Below are 25,631 nucleotides of genomic sequence, written 5' to 3' on the forward strand. Positions count from 1 at the left end.
CGTTGTTCAGCTGCACGAATCTTTTCTTGTTTACACGCCTGTTAACTGTGATGAAGAAAGTTACAATTCTTGCTGTATGCCTTGTAAGAGAGCGAAGATTTTGTCAAGCCTAGCATTGCTTTTGGCTGCGTTTCCCAGCATTTTCGATACTGTAATGAATTTCATTTGATTGGACTGAGTGTCTCTGTCACACCCAGGCCGGGCTTTATATTTTGCTGCTTTGTATAAAGGGCCCACGGTTAACTCTTTGCACCTCACAATTCGAGGCCCGTGGGGAAGGTATTTGTACAGCAGTAGACGTAATCTGGTTTGGGATGATTATGATGATAGACATGAGCAATGAGTGTGAGTGCAGAAGACGTAGGCTTAGTGTATACAGACGATGTCGTGAATTCCCCAGCAGTGCAACCACGACAATGCGCTTCCAACCGTCATGGGCACCGCGGCGCTGCAGCGGACGCAGCTCCTGTACCAGCGTTCAAGAGAGCACATGCCTTGGGATAGCACCGCTGGACTCCTTATTTTAGAACGAGTTGAGTTTCGCAACTATTCGCCAAACCTTTCCAATTAGCGTGCGACTCTTGCATCAGCCGTCCTCTGTCCCTACAAGTACCTCAGTAGCGACATTGCCTTCTTGCCAGTGGCCTCCCAACCGCACGGGGCCTCCTTCGTGTAATGCCCCGCAGATAAAGGCCCTTCCAGCGTGCTCCCGTTTCTGGCGGCCTTCTTCCGCTATCGCTTCGCTAAAGTGAAGAGAAGCACCGCAGGCGTTATTTTCTTTGTTGTTGCGGCGCGTGCCTTGCCAAGCAAGTCGTGAATAGGTCCGATATTGGCCACTTGTGACTTTTAGCAGGCTGGCAAGGAGGCGAGCTCTGTCAGACCTCTCAGAGTCTCTGTACTTGACTACAGTCTCAGTTGCCCCTTTCTTTTTTTTCTGTTTCTTTTTTCCACGCTTTTCTCCCATGCCTCGAACACGCAGTCGTCTTCAATGTCAACGCTTTCCGACTCGCCTTGACCGTTGAGGGACCTGCAGTTAGCACGTGGTCACCTTACGGGTCCAGCCTCAATCTGTGGCCTGTTTAATGAGAAGAGAGCGGTAAAAATGCTATGGTGCGCGGAATTTCAAGTCCCGAAGTTGCATATTGGCGATGAGGTTAGTCATAGTGTGGGGCTACGGGGCAATTTAGATCACTTGGCGTTTCTTAGCGTTAACAGACTGTTTTGAGCACACAGGTATTTTTTTTTCTCATTCAGCTTCTCTGAAATGCCGTGACCTGGATTCGACTGCACGACCTTGGCCTCGGGAGCCGAACGCCAATGCAACTGACCCGCGGCAGTGGCCAAAGCACAAAAAGACTCGCCGTACAGTGATTAAGTTATCATATTATATCAGGTTTTGTTGTAACTCATGGATTTCTGTTTCATAGTGATAGCGAGGTTGGGATGTTCTCTGGAGCAGTACGATAAGAACCACATCCTGGAGTGATACCTTCCTTGTGCTGGAACATACGCCGGCAAACGACCTTAGCGACTAATTTCATTGGCGCTAATTTTTTGCAAGATATATAGCTCTGTAGTTTTACACGCATCCGCATATGTGAGGCTGTAGATGTGCCGGGCCCAGAAACTCTGAACACGCGCATTTTTTCAGGCGGAATTTGTTAATGAATGCAGTTTTTTCGCTTATTGTAAGATTCACCACAATAGTCAATATACCGCATATCCTTTCTCCCGAGGATTGTTGTCTTCTGCTATTTAGAGTCGTCCCCATCCCACCCCCCACCCCATCTCCAATTGGCTTTCTATGGCAGTCTTAACTACTCTGTGCAAGTATAGGAAACACTTTAAAAGCAAGATATTGCTACGCATCAGAAAGTTAAACCATTCCCGCTAGTATGTTCCTAACAGCATCCTACAATATCCCACAGTTGTCTCACAATTAAAACTTGTGCCCAAAAAAGTTGAATTTGAGCCTTTCCAAAAACCGCCCTGCTTTCGTCACTGAAAATGGCTTCAAGTTTTAATCGTTACCAATTTTCAAACTTCGAACGGTTTTGGAACAAACGTTTAGGCGAGGTATCGAGACGCCACTGTCTTTGTCATGTGGAGATTATCTGGAACCTAAATCCTGTCAAAAAACCCGGTTTGTTGCCTGTATGATTAGTTATACCAAAAAGCGCAACTTCTTCCAAGAAAGTGGCATAGGGCGCAAGGCTTAGCGGTGCTAGCTAACAGCTGCCCAAATTCCTGATAACGCAAAGTAGGCGGATAGAGCTTGAAGACGTAAAATTTTTATTTGCAACAGACACAATATCAGACAGGCATAGATGGATAAGGTCGGAGTAACCAATATTTTATTCAGTTTATTTGCTTACTGCCGAGCGACAACTGCTACTCAAACGGCGCATAACAAACATGCCTGAAAGGATGCAACCCTGCGCTGATAGCTCAGTGTCGTGTTGGCTCTTTGGGGCGAGTGCAGTCGAACCTCGTTATAACGAAACGGTTTATAACGAAATAATGAATAAAACGAAGGAATGACGATTCCCCTTACAAGCTTGGTCAATACGGTCTATAACGAAGCTGCGCCTATAACGAAGTAATGTCCAGACTCCTTCAACCTCATTATAGCGAGGTTTTGTCAGCTTTGACGCCGAGGGAATAAGAACACTCCGTGACAACCCACGGCGCTGTGTTGTGAAGCGGTCGACTGTGCATTTCCCGAGGGAATTTTTGTAATTCGACGTGCGTCCGCCTGCATCCAATCAAAACACACATGCAATTGGGGTTCTCTTTCTTAGTGTTTTTTCTTACCCATTTTTGTAATTCCATAGCATGCTTGTAATCGTGACTCTTTTTCTTCTTCTCCCCTTTGTCCACTTTAGTAAACACCGTTCCTGCCAATTGTCTCGTGGATCGCATCATCGCTAGAAGGAACCAAAAATTACTCCCTTGTGAGCTCGGAGTCTTCCGTCAAATCTCACATACACAACGCAAAAGGCTCTTAGCACTGTGATATCGAACTAATAGGATCATATAGTGCGTCCTTAAAGAATAAATTTAACAAAAAATACATCTCTTTTTACATTTCCGCGCCCTTAGTTGCCACTTAAAGGCATCACACAGAATACGAAGTGTACTTTTCTGCCACCCTCAATGCCCATTCACACTTGCGAGTCGCAGTGGTTGTGCGATCGTTTTGGTTGAAAAGTGACAGTCTCAAACCGTCGCATCGGTCGAAAAGCGACAGTCCCAGGCCAGTCGCATGCTGCTGGATTATCAAGCTTTGCGGCGACTGCGAGTCGCAAATCTTTAAACAATTAGCGGCTCATCGCAAGTGAACGGAAGCTTGTTCCGCATTCGTCTTCTTGTCGATGACAGTCAAGACTGACAACTCTAGTTTCGGGCCATGCCCTTCGGGATGGCGACGCTTCGAGTGTGAACGCCGGTAATGTCGAGGTGCTTCTTGGTCTCAAGAGGCAGCAAGTCGCATGCTATAATATCGAGACGCGTAAGTGTGAACGAACCTTTAGAATAAAATTTCCTGCTGTTTTTTTTTAGGTATAAAACAGAAAGCTCGAAAGTTAACAAGGGTGTTGTCATATGAAGGGGCAGCTGTGAAATGAAGAAACATGAAGAGCAGAGTGTAAAAAAGAATTCGCGGATGATATGTTTTAAGCGGCACTTAAATATAGAAAGAAGGAAAGTAAATAAAAAAAAACGAAATATGTGCTCATCGGTGGCAACTCCACTTAGCAGCCTTCAAGTGTCGCAGATGTGCACTCCTGCCTTTGTGGACAGATAAAAGACTCAGCCACGACTCAAGCTTCTTGGCTTTCGTGAACGGTCGAGTGTTTCGTCAGCACAATGTCTCACGGGGTGACGCTCGTTCGATGCCTGAACGGGGACATTGACAGCGGCGGAATGCATGTTCATCATCTAAAGGAATGTCCACAAGCTCCTTACGGGACACAGTGAACAACGTTTGCACTCGAAGGTCAGAAGTAATGGATGAAACCAAGGTTCTTTGGCAAAGCATGGCGCAATTGGCAAGCGATTCGGTTGAAAATTTGTTAAATTAAACGGGCGCTAAGTGAAACATGGAAGCGAGAAATCTATGGGGCCAAGAATGCACCTTTATCTTTCCATTTTGAGAGAAAAAGGCACACATGAAACTAGTGCTGAAATGCTCTTTAAGCTCGTCGCAGTCGCTGAATAAAAGTCCTTGAAGGTATTGCTTTATATGTCAAAACAGTAAAAACTCATAAAGGCTAAGCTTTGAAAAAGACTCTGGTAGCTGGCGACTTCGAACCCGCAATCCCATACATCTTAACGTGCAACGTGGGATACAAAACATCCATAGAACTTCAGTTTGCTTTAGTTGATGCACGACTTTCAGAAAGCGGTGCGCTTAAACACAGGGCAAACTACAGATCCTTTGTGGTCGATCCCTTCTCTGTGATTTTTCATGTTGGCGCTCATCAGATTCCTAAACATATTTACTTCGGCGTTATTGTGGTGAACCAGTTCTGTTTCCTTCCAGTAATTCTCACCACTTTTATTTTTAGTCCTCAGTGCGATCGAAGCAGAATCCAGGCATAATAGGCTCCCCGGTCGTCTGTTTTCGTTTTTTTTGGTTGGTTGGTAGGCAGTCAGCCAGCCGAACAACGACCTCATCCCAAAGAACTGCCGCCATGGTCTTTTCTGCAGATACTGTCTTAAATTTGACGACGAACGGAGGACTGTTCTCGCACTTCCAGGCCACGCTCACTTGTTCCCTCACCATTCTCCCACCATGCTTAGAAGCAGCTCCCATCAGCTATTATCACGACAAGCTTTCATAAAAATATTCCACTCTGTTTTTCTTCATTTAAACTGTCAGCATTTCTATCATCCAGCGCGAGCACGCTGTGGAAGTATCCTCCGTGTTCGCACCCTCTCTCCCGTAGTCTTACTCGGCAGGAGAAGGTATCCGTGCGCCGGATTCGGGCAGAGGCGGCTCTGACACCATCTGTCCGTCATCGGTGGCGTGCCAAAGATCTGCCAGCACCTGACAGGTGCCCTCACTGTAGCGCTGCACCGGACATTTGTGATGTGCGGCACTTGTTGTGGACGTGCCCAGCGACGGCTGCTATCAGAAAACGGCTCCTCAGGGAGGTGGGCCTGCGGTGGAACCGCGAAAGTGACTAAGTGAAGTGGACTATGAACAACCGTTTCATCAGCAACCTCTGCGACTACCTCAGCGCAACGGGTCTTCACTCCTTCTTTTAACTTTCAATCTCCCGCATTCCTTCCCCTTTTTTCAACTTATGCCTCACTGCACACATTTCGAATTAAAAAAAAAAGTATCCAAATGTCTTTGCGAGATCTCTTCTGTGGACCCATCATAAAAGCCCAGTTCTGTAGCAAGCTGAAGGACAGTGACGCGTCTAGAGGCATCTCCATATCCTCTGCTTTGCGGCGCAATCCCTCTGTAGGGGTTTCGTCTGGTAGACCAATTCGCGGGGCGTTTTCGACACTCCCGACTTCCTGCCATGTCTTAACAAAACTTCCCACTGTCTGACGGTCCCATATGACCTGAACAGTTAGCGTAGACATTCTGCGTGCACTCACGAATTATTTGCTGGCGGTGTCTCCTCTTTCGTCAAAAATTCTATCACGGCACGATGCTTGAAGATGTGTTTCGATTGAGCCATTGTCATTAGCTATCTTCAACGCGGCGCGATGAGATATCGGGGAAGGAAAACCAGGGCGATGCAATATGCAAACTGCCAAGCAATATCTTCTCTTCATTGCATCACGCTTAATCTCGGTATCTATGGAACGCCCCTCGTAGATTCTTCGCTTTTAATTCAAAATGCAACAAAGGGTTACTTAGCCACATTTTTGTACAAAGTACTGTGATATAACTTCATTAAGAGATGGCGAATCTAACAGCCACACCTGCCGCAGTTCCATGGAGCTGAGTTTGCGGGCCGCCGTGCAGTGGGCCATCCACATCTCACCCCGGGCACCGCTGACTTGGTCACTGTGTTCAGATTTTCTAAGCGGCTAGTCGCGTGGCTCCCACCGCGGCAACGGTCGTCCGGCCGTTCCAAAACGAAGAGAGCAAATGCTGCTGGCAGAGGGCTGCCGAGCTAAAAAATAAATCAGTAACGGCAGCGAGGTGTGCCGGAATGCTCTGCTGACAGTGCGTGCGCGTCTCGCACTTCGGCGCTCAGTTTTATGGCTTTTCGAGCGCGGTGTCGAATAAAGCTCTGAGGACGCTTGAGGAATGAAGCTCGCGTTTAAGGCTACTGGCGGGCCACCCGCTGGGTGCACGTGCGAACGGCCGTGCTGCTGGGTGGCGGTTAATGAGCAGTGTTCGCTCTGCTTCTGGCCAGCGTAGCTCAGATGCCACCCTGTATCTGTGTTTTGAGCCACGGCTGGTGGAAGTCTTGCGTGTGTGTACTTTGTTGCCTTGTCAGTGTTGTTTTCGGAGTTTGTGGAAAAGCGGGAAACCGCGATCAACTTCTTGAACTGCACGCGGTACTCGCGAGCAAACATGCTCGTGGGCACCGGCGTGTCATTGGTCAGTACAGTTTGAAAGAAAAGGCTCCGATTGGCTCTAAGAAGTTCATTTCTGATTGCTCACTTAAATGGTCCACAGAATGCTGGGAAAAATGATGTAAGGCTGTAAGTGGTGTGAGTGATGTAAGTGGTTAGGGCGCTCGGCTACTGATCCGGAGTTCTCGGGTTCGATCCCGACCGCGGCGGCCGCGTTCTTATGGAGGAAAAACGCTAAGGCGCCCGTGTGCTGTGCGATGTCAGTGCACGTTAAGATCCCCAGGTGGTCGAAATTATTCCGGAGCTCTCCACTACGGCACCTCTTTCTTCCTTTCTTCTTTCACTCCCTCTTTATCTCTTCCCTTACGGCGCGGTTCAGGTGTCCGCCGATATATGAGACATATACTGCGCCATTTCCTGCCCTCAAAACCAATTATTATTATTATGATGTAAGGAGGCGTTTTGGCGCCAAAAATGGTGAGACTTGGGCAGGGGCTCGTAGTGAAGAGTCGGAGTCGCGAGAGTACAGACAGGGCCAAGCTTTACGCTGGTCACGTTCCGAAGAACGAGTAGCACGAGCTAAGTCGGTAAGGCAGGACAGAGTTTCGTAGGGGCGAGCTTTGGCCTCCCGTTCTTTCTTGATACTAGCGGCCGCACAGGTCGATGTGAATAAATGTAAGTAGTTTGTAAATAAACCCAGCTTTACGTTTCTGCCGAGGGGTTTGTCTACGCCTCATCTTCCTCCAGCAACGTGTCGTGCTCAAACGGACCATCATCTCCACCGAGGAGGACTCAAGTCTAACTCATCGTTAGTTGGCAAAGCGTTCATCGTTAATGCGAATGTGAAGTCAGCAGACGTTGGCTTCGTACGTAACGGCGAATGTTTTCTTAACTGCAGCGTATGGTTGATATACATAGACATTATGTAACAATGTACGCAGGCTTATGAAAAAATGAAAGTCGTGAAAATAAAAGCCTGCACAAGAGCAGAATTAGGGTGAGAAACAAAAGGCGAGCAGGTTAACCGGAAAATGTTTATTTTGGGTTCTATGAAAGGAGACCACTTCATTGTAAAATGCAATGATCGAAACTACTCGGTTCAGGAACGAACACTAACCCGGAACACCGGTGCGCACAGCTTCTGCCTATCGCTCACGCAGCGATACTGTTAAATGTCATTGTAGCAATGCGTCTTTAAAGCACTAATCATTAGACTTTGAAGAAGTGCACGTACAGCACTGTGTAGCGAAGCCCACGACATGGTTAGCGTTAAGGATGATGTCCCGCGCCTTGCAAAAGGTGAAGCTGAAGGCGCGTGCAGTCGCGTTGTTGCATTCAGCGGCGTAATGGGCAATGGAAAAAAACGCCGCTAACGCGGCCACATAAGCAGCCACCCTTGAGCGCACAACTTCCGTTGAGACAACGATGCGCGTATTTGAGCCGACCGTCACATCTCTGGCCGCCTTCCAGGCGCCCTTAAGCGCCCTTAGTCGCACTTCTAGCAATCTCCTTCCCCTTTTATCTGCGAACTCTGCCTCACTGTATCTTGTCTTCTGTGTTGTTTGTTTCTACACACGAGTGAAGTAGAAGATACTTAGGAGGAAGCAATCGGCGGTATATCAGCTTACTATGTACAAAGAAATCCGGATGCGCGCGCCGGACTTGAAGTGCTGCAGAAATGCTTTTTCGCCGATGATGATGATGAGCTCGGGCTTAATCATTACTTCATAGAAGCAGCTGTATTTTTTACCAATATATCTTCTTCATCGTCAAATACTTTTTCCTCCACTTCGGCTCTCTCGATTTTTAAGTTCATCCGAGTAATATGGTGGTGGTGGTGGTGGCAAAAACACTTCTTTGTGGTTAGCTATAGCCGTCCGTGATCGGCGGTGTCATCAGTACAGGAACTCGATGGCTGACATTATCCGGCGCGCCCGCTCCATCAGCAATTGCTGGTCGCTCGGGTCCAAGCCGGACAGGGCAGCCACCCAGAAGGAGAATGAAAGTACAGAGATGAGTGTTCGGTTTCCTGCTGGGTTCGGTCACTGTCAGGCAGAGTGATAAAGTGTTGGGCTTGGACTTTTGCAATGCGGACAGCATTCGGAGCATTGCGTTAGGAAGAAAAGGTGCTTGTGAAAAAAGTTAGGGTACGTGATAGTTTGGAGCTGACGCCAGGCAATGGCGTCGGCAGCGGTGCGAGTTTCTTGCGGTGGAGGAAGTGTTCTTCTAACATATTTCACCCATTTTTTTTTTACCCGCACGCATATTTATTCCGGGTACGCTGCGTTTTTCATATATTACTTTGAAGATGCGATCTGCAGGATGAAATCGAAAATGGTTTACTTTAAAACGGGCTTTCAAGGCTCTGGTATGAAGTTTACATTAAAATAATTTGAACACACTGATTTTAAAACATTTTTAACGTGCACGTTAAAGAACCTCAGGTGGTCGAAATTTGCGGTGCCCTTCACTACGGCGTCCCTCATAGCCTGAGTCGCTTTGGGAGGTTAAACCCTAATAAACCAAACAAAACCTTCATTCAACAATAAAACCGGCGTAGATTGCCCACATCCTCTCCTTGAATAAATTTATGAATTATTCATAAATTGGTTTTGCGCTCAATCCCTTTCTCTGTTTATTTTTCCTAAACAACAAAGCGTAATATAATAATAATCTCTGTGCAGTACTGCGTTTCAAAGGCTGCTGGCTACTTCCGTATATCCTAACGAACCAATGGATGCTTTGTATCTCAGTGTGTGTGTGTCCAGTCGGTGAAAACAGAATTATGCCCAAAATACGACAAAATGTTTCATTGTTTCGTCGTTACTACTGATTTTTTTTGTAACACTGTGGTATGTTTGTGAAGTATTTTTCTTTACTTCTGGCGCTACAAAGAACTGCATAATACTAAGGATTTTTTTTGTCACTTCAAAGTGTCTGCTTTTGCTACAAGTTCATGGTCAAAAATACTACAGAAAAGTTTCTCTTCTTTTTCCAACTGGGGAGAAAGAGGGCGACGATTGCGTTTCCAATTGTTCCCTCTATTTTTTTCTTTTCTTGCAATTCTCATCCTGTACTCAGTTTTCTGTTTTCAGTGGGCTCTATGACACACATGCGCACTATGTTTCTCTTTCTTGGTACTGGGCCACGCTCCGTCTCTCGGCTGTGACCTTCGCTTATCGGCGAGCGTTCTGCGCACCCTCGCAAGTCCAGTCCCGCTATCTCGGCGTCCACCGGGCACCTTGCCCAGAATCACGGAGCCTTTTTTTTTTCTTCGCTGGTCTCGTGTTTCCTGCAATCTTCATTCCACTGAGATTACACTGCCAGGGGCTATTGCGCGCGGCCGTGACGTACTGTGGTGCGCCCGAGCAAGACTCTCGGAAAATTTCCGTGGCGAGATGAATGGGAGGAGGAGTAGGTGGAGATTAGATACGAAGGAACAGGATGGCGAAGTCTGATTACTTTATTTATAGTGCGACGAAAGGGGGTGCGTCCGGAGGCGTGTGTGGGCCTGGTCTTCTGACGTGCGGTCTTCTTGAGAGCGAAAGGCGAGGAGTGCTGAAACTCATGCGGAAGCAGGTGCGAAAATTTGGAGGACGCTTAAGCTTCGTCTTTAAGAGTGAGACGCGACAGCGTGTTGCAGCGTTGCCAAGGAGTGCACGGAACGCCATCGCCCGTTCGACGCGACACGTGGCCCGTTGGACAATTTAAAGAAAGGACGCCTGTCTCACATATCTCGGTGGACACCCGAACCGGGCCGTAATGGAAGGAAAATGAAATGAAAATTGGTTTTAAAGAAAGGAAATGACCCTGTGTCACAATTCTCGCTGGACACCCGTACCGCGCCGTAAGGGAAGGAAAATCTTTTCCCTTCAGGTGTCCCCTGAGATGCGCCATTTTTCGCTCACGGGCAACGCCGCCGACGACACCGGCTTTTCTGCGACACGAGCTCCTTAACGCACTCGCGTTAAAACTGCGAGCTGCTTCCCTTTTGCATGTGGCTAGAAAGCAAATAGAAAATGGAGGGACATTTATAAGGAGAACCGAGGAAATGAAACCAAACAACTTGCAGCAAAGTACGAAGTGCAGTGCAGTGAATTGCAGGGCAGTTACACCATCGAGATCTTAAACACTTCATCTAGATGTGAAAGAGAGAGAGAGGTCGTCTCGATTTCTCTCTTCATCTGAGTCACGTGACATGGTTGAGAATCATTGCCACTCCCATAATGCGGCTGTTAATAATGCCTACAGCGATGGAAATGTGTGAATAGCCTCGTATGCTCGATCTGGAATGAGCTGGACACGAACTCCAGTTTTCACAAAGCTGCGCCCCTGATATAGGATAGATTTTAGATGATGTGGCCATTGCATACATTGCATAATATTTTACTGAATAATAAGTAATGTGCTTGAGTCGCCTTTGCTTGTACTTCTCTTCACACAATCGTTTCCACGCAAACAAAACGTGGCTGTGGAACCGTGCCTATAGCTATCTTTACGTGGCCACGGCTATAAAAGCAGGCTTCACGCTTTGTGGTTTATATCTCTGGTCTGTGTCGAGGAAAGATTCTTTAATTACCACTCACGACTGCTTTTACGCTGAACAGGCCAGCAGAATCTATTAACAGAACTCTGGAATGGGATTTGCACTTGAAAGGTACGTTTAGAGTGGTGTAAACATCTTTGTATTAACGATAGGACATCAATGGGCCGTCTGGCTTCCTTCAGCAGATACGCTCTAAGATGAAAGCGGAACTCTGTATCCCAAACAGGATTGAAAACATGAATCAAAATTTTTCTTCAGGACGCAAAGCAAGGGCAGCCTTTTTGGGAAACATAGCGTCAAGATGAAATGTAATTTTTGCGACGAGGGAACGGCTGACTTTCTGATGGACATGAATTTCGTACTTGTTTGTGGAAAACTCCGAGTACTCCCCTAGAAAGTGAGAGCAACGCCTATTTCGCTGAGTCGCTGAGAGGGAAAGTCACTTCTTCCGGCTTTTTTTTTCTTCGGCACAGCTAGTTGTACATAATGCTTTGTCCCGCACTCGGCCAATTCCACTTGCTACTGAGCGGCACTTCGTACACTGGCGTGGCTTATTCCTGCGAATTTATAATACCATGGTTGCCAAATAATGGATGCAAGACAGGTCTGGACTCTACGGCTAGCTGTTCGCGATGCAGCGTCTTGTAAGACGTTCCCGATTACGTGGACAATAAAGGGAACTTACGGCGGCCTTACGCAAGGTTCTTCGGTTTGTATTTAGCACTTTCACCACTGTTTCAGCAATCGTGCGGAGCACTGTATCGCACAACGTCGTCGCGCCATCCCAAGCAACCCTGCTAAATACACACGGTGCAACTGCGAATCTCTTCAGCATGAGACTCTTTAGTGGATCTCGACGTGTCTTACAGATTGTAGGCTACGGTGAGCTGATGCTTTTGGCGACGTCCGACTCTTCCTTGTCATCTATTTCAGCACAAAAGGAAACTGCTGAATTAGAGAAAGAGGTGAAGAAGCGTGGCGGCTGGAACAGGAGGAACTTCTCGTGACGCGGTTTACCTTCTAGACGAGGATGTAAAAATGTAAAAAAAAAATGGCGGTGATGATCCGGTTCTTCTGAGCTGCTATGTCACGTACTATAGCGGTAGCCAGCACAGAAGCAATTAACGAGACGACCTTAGGAGTGATGAGTATTCAGGTTCATGTACATCGAAATGCAACGCCACAAGGCGCAGTATTAAACGGCTAATTTCAGCACCAGTCTTAATAGCTGGCACGGATGCATTTCCGAAAGGAAAGGGTTGAGTCCCCGCCGTCTTCGCCACTCTTCTTGCCTGTCCTAATTACTGAGCGCTTCTCCGTAGGGCGCCGCGAGGGTCAATGCCCCGGGATGGTCCAGATACGGTGTCGCTTCCACTGCAGGGGCCACACCCCGAACCCTGAGGTGTCACAGCAGCGGCGGCGGCAAGCCGAGACGGGACTTTTCCAGTCGCGAACGGCCCGTGTCTTCGGTTACTAAGCGTCGGGCGCGCTACGGTGACTGCCGAGCAGCAGTTTGTACCCTCGCTCAATGTCGGCGCTAACTCTACGCTTCTAGCCGATGCCATAAACTTAAAAGCAAAGCGACACCTACAAAAAAAGCGAGCTCGAGCGCGGAAAGGGGAACCGGAAAGTTTTACTCTTTTTTTCTTTCGCGTGGAGAGGGGGGCAGGGGCCCGGTACTTTTCCGTGGAGGGGTATACGCCAGTCTTCTATGTAGTGTTGCGTGTCGAGCGAACACGATACATCGCTGCAGGGCTACCGGCTCTTCCACAATGGGTCCGTCATACCGATGCAGGTCGATTTACTGTCGCTAGGAGGAGCGACACTTGGTATGCCGCTCGTAACCCGAGGAGATCAATAGCCCATGATTGCTGTCTTTTTTTTTTCTCTGTGTTTTTACCTGGCTTGAAGCGCTCGCCAAATTGGTAGAGGACGGGGACAATTGTTCTGGTCTTCTGGCGGTTTCGCATGTGCAAGGACATGCGAATTTTATAGTTAAGTTTTTAATTATGGCTAGAGCTCTGCAAGCTGGAACCAGCAGAGGCAAATCAAGGGCCGAATTCGAATGAAAATATTTGTAAGAACGGGCCGTGACTGGAAGCTGGCGCGCTGAGCTGTCGCGTCGTCCGCTGCAGCGATTGGTCAGTATATGCTGCCGATGGCCAGTAGCGTGCAGGTCGTTCTTTGGGGTTAGCAGCTTTCTAAATTTTGCTTCTAGTTTGTTGGTGACGGCTGCAGCTTGCGTAACGACGCAACGTTGGGCCGAGATAAAGTTGTTACATATATCCCCGCAATAGCTGAACTTTCCTATGCGTAGCAGCCACAAAGCTCACGCAGCGCAGTGACATCACTAAGTCACAAAAATATTTTCAATTTAATTCAATTTATTTGCCGTTATGGCACAAATGATGGCTGTGGCCCGTGGTAAAAGCTGTGAATAACTTCGTATTTGTGAATACATAATCGGTAGACTTAATGCCTCAGGCACAGGGAACCCAGACGCTATATTAATATGCAAATTAGAGCAGTACTACGGGATCAGTCCTCAGCTTAACAACATGTTGTGCCACCTTGATATTAACTCCTCTACCAAGACTGTTCTTGGCTTCTTTGTAAAGATTTTGAATAATAATAATAATAATTGGTTTTTTGGGGAAAGGAAATGGCGCAGTATCTGTCTCATATATCTTTGGACACCTGAACCGCGCCGTAAGGGAAGGGACAAGGGAAGGAGTGAAAGAAGAAAGGAAGAATAGGTGACGTAGTGGAGGGCTCCGGAATAATTTCGACCACCTGGGGATCTTTAACGTGCACTGACATCGCACAGCACACGGGCGCCTTAGCGTTTTTCCTCCATAAAAACGCAGCCGCCGCGGTCGGGTTCGAACCCGGGAACTCCGGATCAGTAGTCGAGCGCCCTAACCACTGAGCCACCGCGGCGGGGCGAAAGATTTTGAAAAAGATTTTGAAAATTCAAATTTCTCTGCCATAAATTCGTCTTTTGCGGTGAGACAAACGTTAAAATATTGAGAAAGAGGGAGATAATTTTTACTGAGAAGAATAATTGGGTGGAGTTATCCTCAGTGTCCCATTAATTAACCTTTGGTCGCCGCAAATACATGAAATTTTGGTTCCTGCACATTCTGACGTTCCTTTTTCGGTTCGTTTTCTTGTTGCGCCGAGCCCTATTCTCATTTGCCTTCTTTCTGCAGCAGAGCATAATACTCTGCGGCTTGTTTCGAGCCTCAGTTCTTTTCCATCATAAGCTGTGTTTTCTCTTTCTTTTAGCTGGTTAAAAATTCAACTTTATGCTTTGTCATTTGTTAAATTTTGTTGATTTGGCTCTTTGAGCTTTGAAACTGATGCTTGTTATTTGTATTACTTGTTGAGTTTTTTTCGATCTTCTGTAATCCTCGCGAGCCTCATCCATACTGTATTTTTTTTTTGCTGTTGTGATCTTCATTCTGTATTGTAAACCCTCTCCCCTCTGTAATGCACTCGGTTCCTCAGGGTATACGTAATAAATAAATGTATAATATTTTACACAGGATGCTGCAGGGCACAACACTAGAATGCTACACTTCACAAAAGTGTGCTAATGCAAAAGCCTATTCGTGACTAGTTTCCGCATTCCCATTTCTCTACGGGTATAGCACCAGTTGCATTGCTGTCGTTCAAATAAGGGACGGATCCACAGGATTGATGCATAACGCATCTCACTGACGTGCACACAATTATAATACAATGATACGAGGATTCTAATATCAAATTCGGTGTATTCAATGAAAGATTAGAAAGCGCTATCGGGTCATCATGAGCAAATGTTAAAACTATGGCTGATATTTTGCCACTACTGAGGCAGTGGAAGTTTTTGGAAATTGCACTGAACCGGAATTGGTATTGTTTCCCTTTTGCCATTAATCACTCTGCCGAACGAGTACGGGCTGGCAGCCGCATAAATATCTGGACGAATGACCGTAATTCCGCTATCGCCGCATATTCAGTCGAATCCCATTGTGCGTTGACGGCTGTATACCACAACTTACCCGGAAACCGCTTTTGTGGCTCGTGGGCTGATTAGGCGGATTCCGTTCGCGGCGAGATAGCGTCGCGGAACAATGGGGGGACACTTCGGCCTTGACACGCATTTCCCTCGTCTCCATCGCAAATATGGTCATTCTCTGAGATACTAGCCTTTGTCCCCCTCCTTCTTGAAACACAGAGGCGTATACTCCGGAACAGAAGCTTCTCTTAATTGACGATAGAAGGGCGAGTTTACATTGCGTCACAATAGCTCACCCTGGTCGAGTGACGCAAGCGCAAGGGCACCGGGGTATGTGAATGCAAATGCAGTTTCAACAACTGCAATAGTGTGCATGAAAGTCATGCAAATGCAGGTAACGACATTTTTAACGAAAGTACAATGAACCCGGCAACCGCAACAGTGCGCAGGCAGGCAGGAGCAATGAAAATTTTGGAATAGTCTGCGGACAGGAAAAAATCCTTTTTGTAATGCATTGTGCGCTGTGCTGAGAAATTTAAAGGAGGAATAACCTCGCTGAAGAGCACAAGAGCCGTACTGTGGTTTTTTTTTTTTTCAGCAGCGCGCTTAGAATGACAAGATTTTATTTAAGACAAGAATAATGTTCATTCATTCATTCATTCATTCAGTTAAACTAAAACACCCGAAGGCAATTTTTGCCCTTTGCTCCCGTTGATTTCGATTAATCTTCGTTTCTGTTGTCTTGCATATCAGTATCTTATGTGACCATATTTTTTCTGCCTTGTTAAAGCGCTTTAAGCCCGCGAAGAGTCACCTCCGGCAAGTGATAGTGTCATGAATTACATGTATTCGGCTTACGATTGCAGTCTGCATATATTCAACTTCCCAAACGACATCTTGTACGTCGAGGCACGACTGCTTTGTCACTTGGAAGGCATTTCAGCTCAAGCAAGTCAGGATGCAGTTTTTGTTCACGCGTACTCGTACAGCCTTTGTCAAAAGTCTTTAGGCCACGTCGTTTACTATTGAATCGCTTGGCGCAGCTCTTCCGTGGCACCCTTAAAGACCAAAAGGTCTTGAAAAGGCTAATTCGAGGGTTCTCACCACACAGATTTCTATCACCAGGTGAGCCGTAAGATTTGCTATAAAAACAGTCAGTAAAGGGTATCGCGGCGTAACAGATGTCCCATCATGCTCTGCTTACATCTCGTTCTCTCCTGGTCCTTTTATTTGAACCCCCCCCCCCCCCCCTTCTTCCATTTCTCTCACCGTGCGGACGTCTACGCCAAAGTTTCGGATCAGGGATGTTGGGACCATTGACAGATATCGTTGTAGAACGAACAACGTTTCGTGAAGACTAATGACCAATGCCATGCATACGAATCCACGCTCCGTAAGCACCGCAAGTCAGGCGGCGCGGCGCATAGGCGAAACTCGCCAGCGCAAATAAGCGCACGTGTAGCAAAGGGGGATGCGGAGCAGATGGCGGCCGGTGACCGTGAACGAGCTGCACTTCATTCTTAAAAGAGTCGAGAAAAACGAGTGCGTGAAGGAATGGAGGAGAGACAAAAAAAAGAGATATAGAGATGTGAGGGAGGAGGAGGAGGGGAGCAATAAATTGATCAAAGTCGGAGGTTCAAGAAAACTGCAGGACATGAAAACAAAATAAAAAGAGAGAAGACACGGCAAAGGCGGGCCGCTGACTCTCGAAGAGCGAGAAGTGGCTGCCTTCCCTATCTTTCGGGCATTTAAAACCACTTGAGATTCCGCGGGCGCGACGAAGGCTCGGGCGTGCGACACATATATCCATTCCCTCCCGCAACGCGCTTAGCGCCGACGTCGCCGGCACAACAGTGCATCAACAGCCGCCGCGGCGCCAGATGAGCTTGGAAAGGAGGCGAAGAGAGAGCCCTCTGCCAAGTGCAAGGAGAACCGTCGGCAGGAGACGGGGATTGGGGGGGGCGGGCACGCGCCCAATGTCAACCACCGCGACGAAAACAACGCCGCCGCCTGCCTGCTGCGACCGGCTGCACGACGCCCCACTTTCCCGCCAGCCGGGCGCGCCAGCGCCAAAGCTAGCGCGAACGAAAACGGAACAAGAAAAAAGCAACCAAACAACGCCGAAAGGGTCTTAAGTGAGCGTCTTAAATTTATTCTCCGCCCTCTCGCTTTCACAGCCATGCAACCTTTCGCTTCGTATTTGACCTAAGGGTACCGCTATTTTAAATGTGCCGTCGGAGCGAGGGCCTGCCACGGTTCGTGTGTCACAAAACTGTGCAGCGCTGTGGAAGCTAAACAGCTCGAGTCAGCTGATTTGAGCCGGCACTCACGAGGGGGCGCGCGTGTGTTGGCTGTCGGAGATTGGCCGGCGAGGCCTCAGCCGTGATTCCATTCGCCCAACGCAGACGTGACACTTGGCGGCTCTTGCGTGTTAAATGAATTTAGGAATCTGGTTCGCAATTAGCGGACATCAACTGCAGCTTTGGCAAGCGCTGCATGCTTTTAGTGACGCACACACTTTGCCCTCCTTATTTCTGTTTCTCTAGCCTGCTTATGAAACCCAACGAGGTTCGAGCTCCATGCGAACGGCAGAGCAGATTGGGACTATTGACTTGATTTTTTGCTTTTCTCGACTTGCGTCTCGTGACTCGAGTTTGATTGCATGCCAACGTTGTATCACAGCACTCGTGCGCTGTGCCAAGGGGGAAAGAGCGGATACAGGCGCCGCCTGTGTTTGTGTTTTTTTTTTTCATCTTTTCCTCCCTGGATGCTGTCACCGAGGTCTCGGCTCTTTGCATGAGGCGGAGACGTCGTTTAATCCTGGTGAGAAAGAGTCTCGAGCTTGGCCCGTGGGAGTGCATGCGCTGTAGGGCAGGGAGCAACAATGCACACTTGGATGGTATTGTGTCGAGAGGTCGGCACTGGTATTATGCAAGTGCTTGGGACTGTAGCCTGTTTAGGAGGGGCCGTTGCAGCTGAGATTGTAACAACACGTGTGCGAACGAAAGTTTGGTCATTGAACGTTTGCCTATATGCATACCACAATCATTGTGTCATACGTCGTCATCGGCATTATGATCATAAAAGCAATATTAATAATCAACATAGTCATAATCATGTTTGAGTAGACTGCAGGACAATGACCTCTATATCTAAATCATATACCATGGGTTTCAGGGAAGCCCGCCACTAATTTAAAAAAAAAACATTGTTTTTGAGGTAAGGAGAAGCTTTCTGCGCCATAGTAATGCCCCTGTTGGCGGACATCAAAAACAGGCGAACCATGTTAACTGGTAAAGTGATAAACTATATTATAATAGATAACTTTTGTAACTATTACCGATAGGCACCTGATTGCAATTTGCAGCTTGTAGCCGGCCGTTAGTAATCGCCATATCAGTTTTTAAAATTTTCGAAAAGGCTATTACCCTCACCGCTGTGGCTCAACAAATTTGGGCCATTTTTCGCGCCATTCGAAAACCGCGCGCCCGCGGGGAGTGCAAAGCGACGCACATCAAATCGCGACTCTCTGTGACACACGTGCTATGTGACATTTTCTTCTTCCCTCGCGCTGCATTAGCGAAGTGGCAAGGAGCGGGAAACACCGCATCGCGGGTAGGGCAAATATTGTCACGTGGCAGCTTCGTCACGGAGTGTGGAAAGTGAAAAATGTAGCGCTGCACTTGAATGCGCGGATACGTGATTTCAGTTCTCGGTATAAAAGGGGCTAAGGATGGGATTTAAATTTAAAGGTTTAATGTGCTTCTACAGAGCAATGTTTCGTGGCGCCCTTGCCTAGTCACGGCCCGACTAAGCTTCAAAGAAGAATGCTCGGCAGCAACAAATTTTCAACTTAACAGTGGGCGCCGGCTTGGCTATAAAGCAGACGGAGAACGCAGAAACAGCGACGCGCAAAACTCTCTTTCCAGCTTTGGTTTTCTTTCACTTTTTTTTTTCTTTGGATTGCACAAGGCAGGAAATACGCGGTTCTGGCGACACCTACGAGGAAGGCATGCAGAAACAAACAGCTGGAGTGTTGGCTTTCGTGTGTAGTAAATTTGCCTCTGGTTCAGCCAGGTTGAACCTAGTAAGACGAGGGAATAGCTTGGCTACGGCTGGTTAAGCAAGGTTAGGCACGGTTTTGCCTCGGTTTCGGTTTAGCCTAGGTTTTTGTGGAAAGGAAATGGCGCAGTACCTGTCTCATATATCGTTGGACACCTGAATCGCGCCGTAAGGGAAGGGATTAAAGGATGGAGAGAAAGAAGAAAGGAAGAGGTGCCGTAGTGGAGGGCTCCGGAATAACTTCGATCACCCGGGGATCTTTAACGTCCACTGACATCGCACAGCACACGGGCGCCTCTGCGTTTTGCCTGGAACGTGACCACGTGCGGTGGCACGTGACCACGTGGCGGTGGCGTGGCTGCGCCGCCACGGTCACGTGACCAGCCACGTGGTGCGGAGCAGCTGCTGCTGCCGGCGGCGCGGCGCTCCGGCGAAACCGAGCTGCCACAGCTGTGCGCATGCGCCGTGTCAAGTGGGACGAAGATGAAGAAGGAACGCCCAGCGAAACGGAGCGGCGAAAGACTGACTTTGCAATTCGACCGAGCAAGTTCCATTCGGCCAGCTGTAGCTATCGCGTCACTCCAGGTTTAACCAGAGCTAAACCAGTGCCAATTTTCTTCTCATACGATGGCAAAAATGTGATTATTGCTGAAAAAAAATTTCAGCCACAGGTTCTTACTCTTTCTTGTCCCATTATTTTCCGAAAAACTGCCGTTATTGGAATGCGTTACTTTTTTCAGCAGTGTTTGCGACATTTCTGCTGCAAAATAATCCGTAAACAATGGATCCGAACAATGGAACCGACTGGAAAACCGAAGTGCTAGCTCACCTAATTCGCGTTTGCCCTAACAACGCAAATCTGCCGTCAATTCCTTTTTTTTTTATTTTGCGCTATTATAGGACATCTCTTGCGAAACTCGGATGTGTATGAATGAAAACAGGCACATGTACACAAACATTCTGTGAATGTTCCGCGAGATTGAATGACGAGACTCAACTTAACTCAATTAAAAGTATGCACAAACTGCACAAAACACACGTCACGATGCTGAAGTAGAACCTTTTATGAAGATCTTTACTGGACTAGTGAGAACGCCAACAGCAGCGGGGACGGACAGAGGAAGCCGAGTCCTCGAGCAGTGCTTTCTCCATGGGTATGAACTGCTCTTTCGAATATTCGAGTTAAACGGCGGCCCTAAACCATTAACTTGACCGACCGTGGAACACTTTTTTGGTTTTATAAGTTATACGTTTTATACGAAAACAGTGCACAACTCCTCATTTAAATAAAACGTGCAACAAAAATAAAAGTTATGAAGATGGAGTGGGTAGCGGAAAGTGCTCTCTTCTGCCAGAGTTATAATGCGCTTAGTTTAGACATACAGCACACCCGGACAGGCAGCTCCGCCAGTGGCGAGATTTTAGTTTTTTTACCGCCTTCAGTACTCATTCTGGGGGTGGTATTTTGGGGTGGTAGCGAGATCGTGTCTCCCTGCCTGACACCTTTCCTTGTTGGAATTTTATTGCTTACTTTATCATAGTACTCCATAAAGTCAGCAATAAAATTCCAATAAGGAAGGGCGTCATGCAGGGAGACACGATCTCGCCAATGCTATTGACCGCCTGTCTACAGGAGGTATTCAGAGGCCTGAATTGGGAACAGCTGGGGATAAGAGTTAACGGAGAATACCCAAGTAATCTGTGATTCGCTGATGACATTGCCTTGCTAAGTTACTCAGAAGATGAACTGCGAAGCATGATCAATAAGTTAGACAGGCAGAGCAGAACGGTGGGTTTAAACATTAACATGCAGAAAAACAAAGTAACGTTCAAACAATTGGTAGCGAGGTGCTGGCAGTAGTAAGGGAATACGTCTACTTAGAGCAGGTAGTGACCGCTGATACAGATCATGAGAGGGAAATAACTGGAATAAGAATGGGGTCAAGCGCATATGGGAGGTTTTCTCAGATAATGAATGACAGTTTACCAATATTCTTCAAGAGACAAGTATACAACAGCTGTATCTCATTGGTACTCACTTATGGGACAGAAATGCGGAGGCGTTGGCCAGCACGCCCTTATCAACGACAATCGTTAGGTTGGGGCAACTTAAAAAGAATGAAAAATACTAAACCCCTGCCTGCACCACTAACGTACGACAGGCTTAATCCAATCTGAAAATAAATGAAAAGGCCCGAAGGCAATGATACAATTTTACCACTCGTAGGTGGGGAAAATGAAAAAAAAATGAAGGGCGGGGGGGGGGGGGGGGGGTAAAAAGCTACATAGCGACCCACAGCCGGGGGACCGGGCCCGGCGCGACAGCCGAATTTTTTTCAATGCCGGCTGATTCACGGCCGTCTGTCTGCACGACACAGCTAGCCACGAAACACTGCCGCAGGTAATAACGCTAATCGTAAGCGGACACCCCACGCTTATCGCACTGATCCCCACCATTTTCGTCCAATCTGCACTACTCAAGCTGAATAGAGAGGGGTAACGTATCTAAAACCGCTCTCATGTTTTCTGCATGAAGATTTTTTTTTTTTTGCGTTCATATCTGTTAGCATTCGTTGGCCGATGGTCTTCATCGCACTTTGCGGCCACAAATATACTATTTTTTTTTTTCTGAAAGCTCGTGTCCGCGTCCTGATGGTTTCATGAAAGCTCACGTTTGCCGCAGCTTCCTCGTGATAATTCCTCCTCATGAAAAGACACGTAAGCAGTGCCAGCGCTGACGCAAGTATTGGACGTTTGACAGACCTGTTTGTTTGGAACTGGTGCAGTTCGTACACACTTTATAGAATGGGTTTGACAAATACAGCTAACCGGTTATGAATTATGCTTACAGATACGCTTGTTTGTGTGAACTGCTGTAACAGCAGTAAGGTGAAGTTTCCAAGGGTATTGCTTTATGTGTAAGGCAGGTGTGTCGTAGCAGGGAAATTTGGTTTGACGGTATACTAGACGGCGCGGTTGGAGCTGTATGAACAAAACCACTGTGATTAAATAATTAAATTATCCTAGCATCTCATGCGGCCAGCTGGGCGACGCAAATAGACAGCTGCGCCTTAAAGTCCACGTACAATTTCAAGCTGTTACACCAACTGCAAAAATACTTCTGCAGGCTTCAAGCGTCATTGCGCAGTACTTTTTTTTGTTTCTTGTTCGGCGCAGATGGCTTTACACTCTGCATTCATTTTAATTCCGGACTGGTTAGAGTGTGGGCTTCCTAACTCCAGAGCATGTGAGTAGGTTTACAGCTGTACGGTATGATTAAAAAAGTGTAACGCCTCGGGGCCTGCCATGCCGCAGAAAAAAAAAAAAAAAATGTCAGGCTTGGCACACGCCCTCGGTGGCGATGTTGACCAGCGGAATGTATATATATTTTTTTACTCTTCCACGTCCGGTGCGCACTTGATTGAGAAAGAGAGAGAGAGAGAGAGAGGGGGGGGGGGAGGCATCGGGAGAGAGAGTGCGACCGTCAATTCAATCGAGTCCTCGCCACAACCCTCCTCCGCGCCGCCGCCGCCGCCGGAACGTTGAGGAGGCGGTTTTTTTCCACTGACGAGTCGGGCTCCCACCGGGCTCCCGCATAGGTCACGGCGCACCGCGTCGCTGATGCCGCCCGCCTGACGGATGCGTAATGGATTGACGCAGGCCGAGACCTGGGTTTAAATATGGCTGAGTTTACGCACTCACGTGCACACACAAGCACGGCATTTATTCTAATATTAACTACCTTGATTGCTTGTTTGTTTCTTGCTGTTTGCTTGAATATCGCGGTACGTTGACTCGTGAGGGTAACGCTGTCACATTGTTAATATTAATAACACAAATAACGAATTCTCAGATTTCCAGGAAATTCCTTATCGCCGAGAAGCGTATTAACCGCCTTTCAGCACTGCCTGAGCTTGGACTCATAAGTGTTTAAGAGAACTTCTTGTTCGGCTAGTTGGTAATTGATCATTGCAATTTAAAGGTGCCAAAACCCACACACTGTCCCGTTCTCTTCTCTCGTGTGTGTGCGCGTGCGTGTGGGTGCGTGCGTACGCGTTTGTGTGTGTGGTTTTTGGCACCTTTAAATTATAATGATCATAACATAATAAACGAGAAATAAACTTAGACAAATGTACCCAACAGTGTTAGCGTGCGTGCGAGAATGGTAGTGTAGGTTATAGCAGCAAACAGTCAGGTTAGACGTAATTACGTACGCGACGCTAGGCGTGGCGTTAACGACGTTGTCTGAGCACACTGAATTCTCGAGGAAACGACCGGTGCTGTGATCCGCCTCACACGTCAGCAGATCCTTCGCGCTGTCGATGCGCCTTATCCTTTCCTAAGTGGCAAAAATGAAAAACAACAAAGCGTTCGGTGTTACAACTTACAAGGTATCTCAGCGCTTAAGCCTATCGCCTCAGAAAAGCTGGAAGGCGGCGGGCACCTCAAAGATACGATACCAATTAGATTTGCGCAAGCGCCCGAACCTGTAGTGCATGCTTCCGCTGGGTATCTTACACAAGAGAACACACAGCGGAGGGCCTTGTAGCATCGAAGGCTGTTCTTTTCTTCATTTTACTGCCACTCGCGAAGTGCGCCAGTGCTTCCCTTCGTATGCGTGAGCGGTGATAAGAAATTGCAGTGACTGGCCGTTACGTAACACCTCTCTAGGCATCCAACGCCGAGCTCGCTGAAGGCATACGGCCGGCGTCGCAGGCTCATGTTTCGAGTTAAAAATAGGCCTCGGAAAAGCTGACGCCTGCAGCTCGCGCAGCCTTTACTTTGTCCACACGCTCCGCGTCGCTAAGGGGCCCTATTTCGCACCTTGCCCACAGGTGATCGGCTTTGAATGCTTGACGCATCTGTGTGATGCATGCAATCAGAAAGAGAGAAACTTCGGCTTTCTTTACATGCGCACTTTTACGGAACGAACTACGCAAGAAAGGTTAAATAAATCGTGATTTATAGATTGGCTGAAGATGTTAATGGCACTTTGGGTTATGAATGAAACAAAGCGTCATTATGCGTGTTTAACTTAACAATTCAATAGGGCTATCTAGAAACTGCCAGAGTGGTAAGAAGAACCCTGCAAATTTAATCGCAGTCGCCTCTCAAAGAGTATTAGCTTTTCCCGTACGATACAAACTGTGGGAATGCCAATTATTTCTGTTTACGCTCGGAAAAGGATATCAAATGGTCAATACCAAATTTCCGAGCATATTTCTAGAAGAATAGTAAAAATGTCCGCAGCCAGATATTCAAAAGAGCGCTGTAAGATCATTCATTGCAAAACCTAACTCTCCAAGTAAAATACCCGCCGCGGCTGCTCAGTGGTTAGGGCGCTCGACTACTGATCCGGAGTTCCCGGGTTCGAACCCGACCCCGGCGGCTGCGTTTTTATGGAGGAAAAACGCTAAGGCGCCCGTGTGCTGTGCGATGTCAGTGCACGTTAAAGATCCCCAGGTGGTCGAACTTATTCCGGAGCCCTCCACTACGGCACTTCTTTCTTCTTTCACTCCCTCCTTTATCCCTTCCCTTCCGGCGCGGTTCAGGTGTCCAACGATATACGAGACAGATACTGTGCCATTTCCTTTCCCAAAAAAACCCAATTATAATTATAATTATGTAAGTAAAACAGCCTAAAATTTCAACAAGCGTACTGGCAAACAACAGGGTGCTTTTCAAATAGCACGTTCTATTACTTTGAGATGTTTAGCAAACAGAAAAACCTGCTAATTTTAATTCTACAGCATTAGTACTTCTGTGAATAAATATGTTGGTTTTCTTTTTATCTCTGCAGTGCAGATGCCAGCAACGACGAATTGCTGGAAACGCGATATTTTTGACACAGTTACACATACACCTATCACTGTAACGCAGCGTAGTACTCTACGAATGGCTATGGTTAAATATATATATACAGAAGTGTGATGAACAGGAGTCGAAATAGATAACGCTTTATTCACAACGAGTAACGTCCTTCGTACAAACTGTTGGAAGAAGCATACTTTTGTATAATAAACGTTTTGAGCACAGCTGGTACCTTGGGCGATGTGGCTGACTGGTGAAATTACCAACACGTAACGCAGTTTGTTTGGAGAAACTTTCATGCACGAAAAGAACCGCAGAGCATCGCACTGCTCAAAGCGTGAAGCCACCCACTATGTGTGCTTTTGACGGGGGTTGTAATAGCGCTGAAGTGCAGCTTCAGAACCTCGCATGGCATGAAGTTACCTTTCATCAGATCTCCTCACTCGGAGATGTTTGCTCATGAACGACTACTCGGCAAGCGTAATCTAATTCACGTGATCCCAGCCCCTTGTCGGGGTGAGCGCGTGCCTTTCCAGATTCTGCGATAATGCAGGAATGGTTCGGTGAGAGCTTATCATTGCTGTCAGTTTCTGGCTGTCTCACAAGTCATCCGGCCTCGAACGATGCCGTTGAAAAAAAAAAAAAACTCTAGTGAGCAGAAAT

General features: G+C 47.4%; 1 protein-coding gene across 2 annotated transcripts in view; it reads left to right on the forward strand.

Moving 5' to 3' along the window:
* Positions 1–25,631, forward strand: part of LOC144098647 (longistatin-like) — a 49,699-nt gene that overhangs the window by 5,563 nt on the left and 18,505 nt on the right. The window contains exon 1 of one of the 2 annotated variants that reach the window (XM_077631448.1): positions 17,116–17,230. The exons of the other annotated variant lie outside the window; for it this stretch is intronic. The gene's annotated coding sequence lies outside the window, so the exon portion shown is untranslated. Of the gene's footprint in view, positions 1–17,115; positions 17,231–25,631 lie in introns of those variants that run through there. 2 annotated transcript variants of the gene reach the window in all.

The sequence above is a fragment of the Amblyomma americanum genome, chromosome 7 (assembly GCF_052857255.1).
Source record: "Amblyomma americanum isolate KBUSLIRL-KWMA chromosome 7, ASM5285725v1, whole genome shotgun sequence".
NCBI classification, from domain to species: Eukaryota; Metazoa; Arthropoda; class Arachnida; order Ixodida; family Ixodidae; genus Amblyomma; species Amblyomma americanum.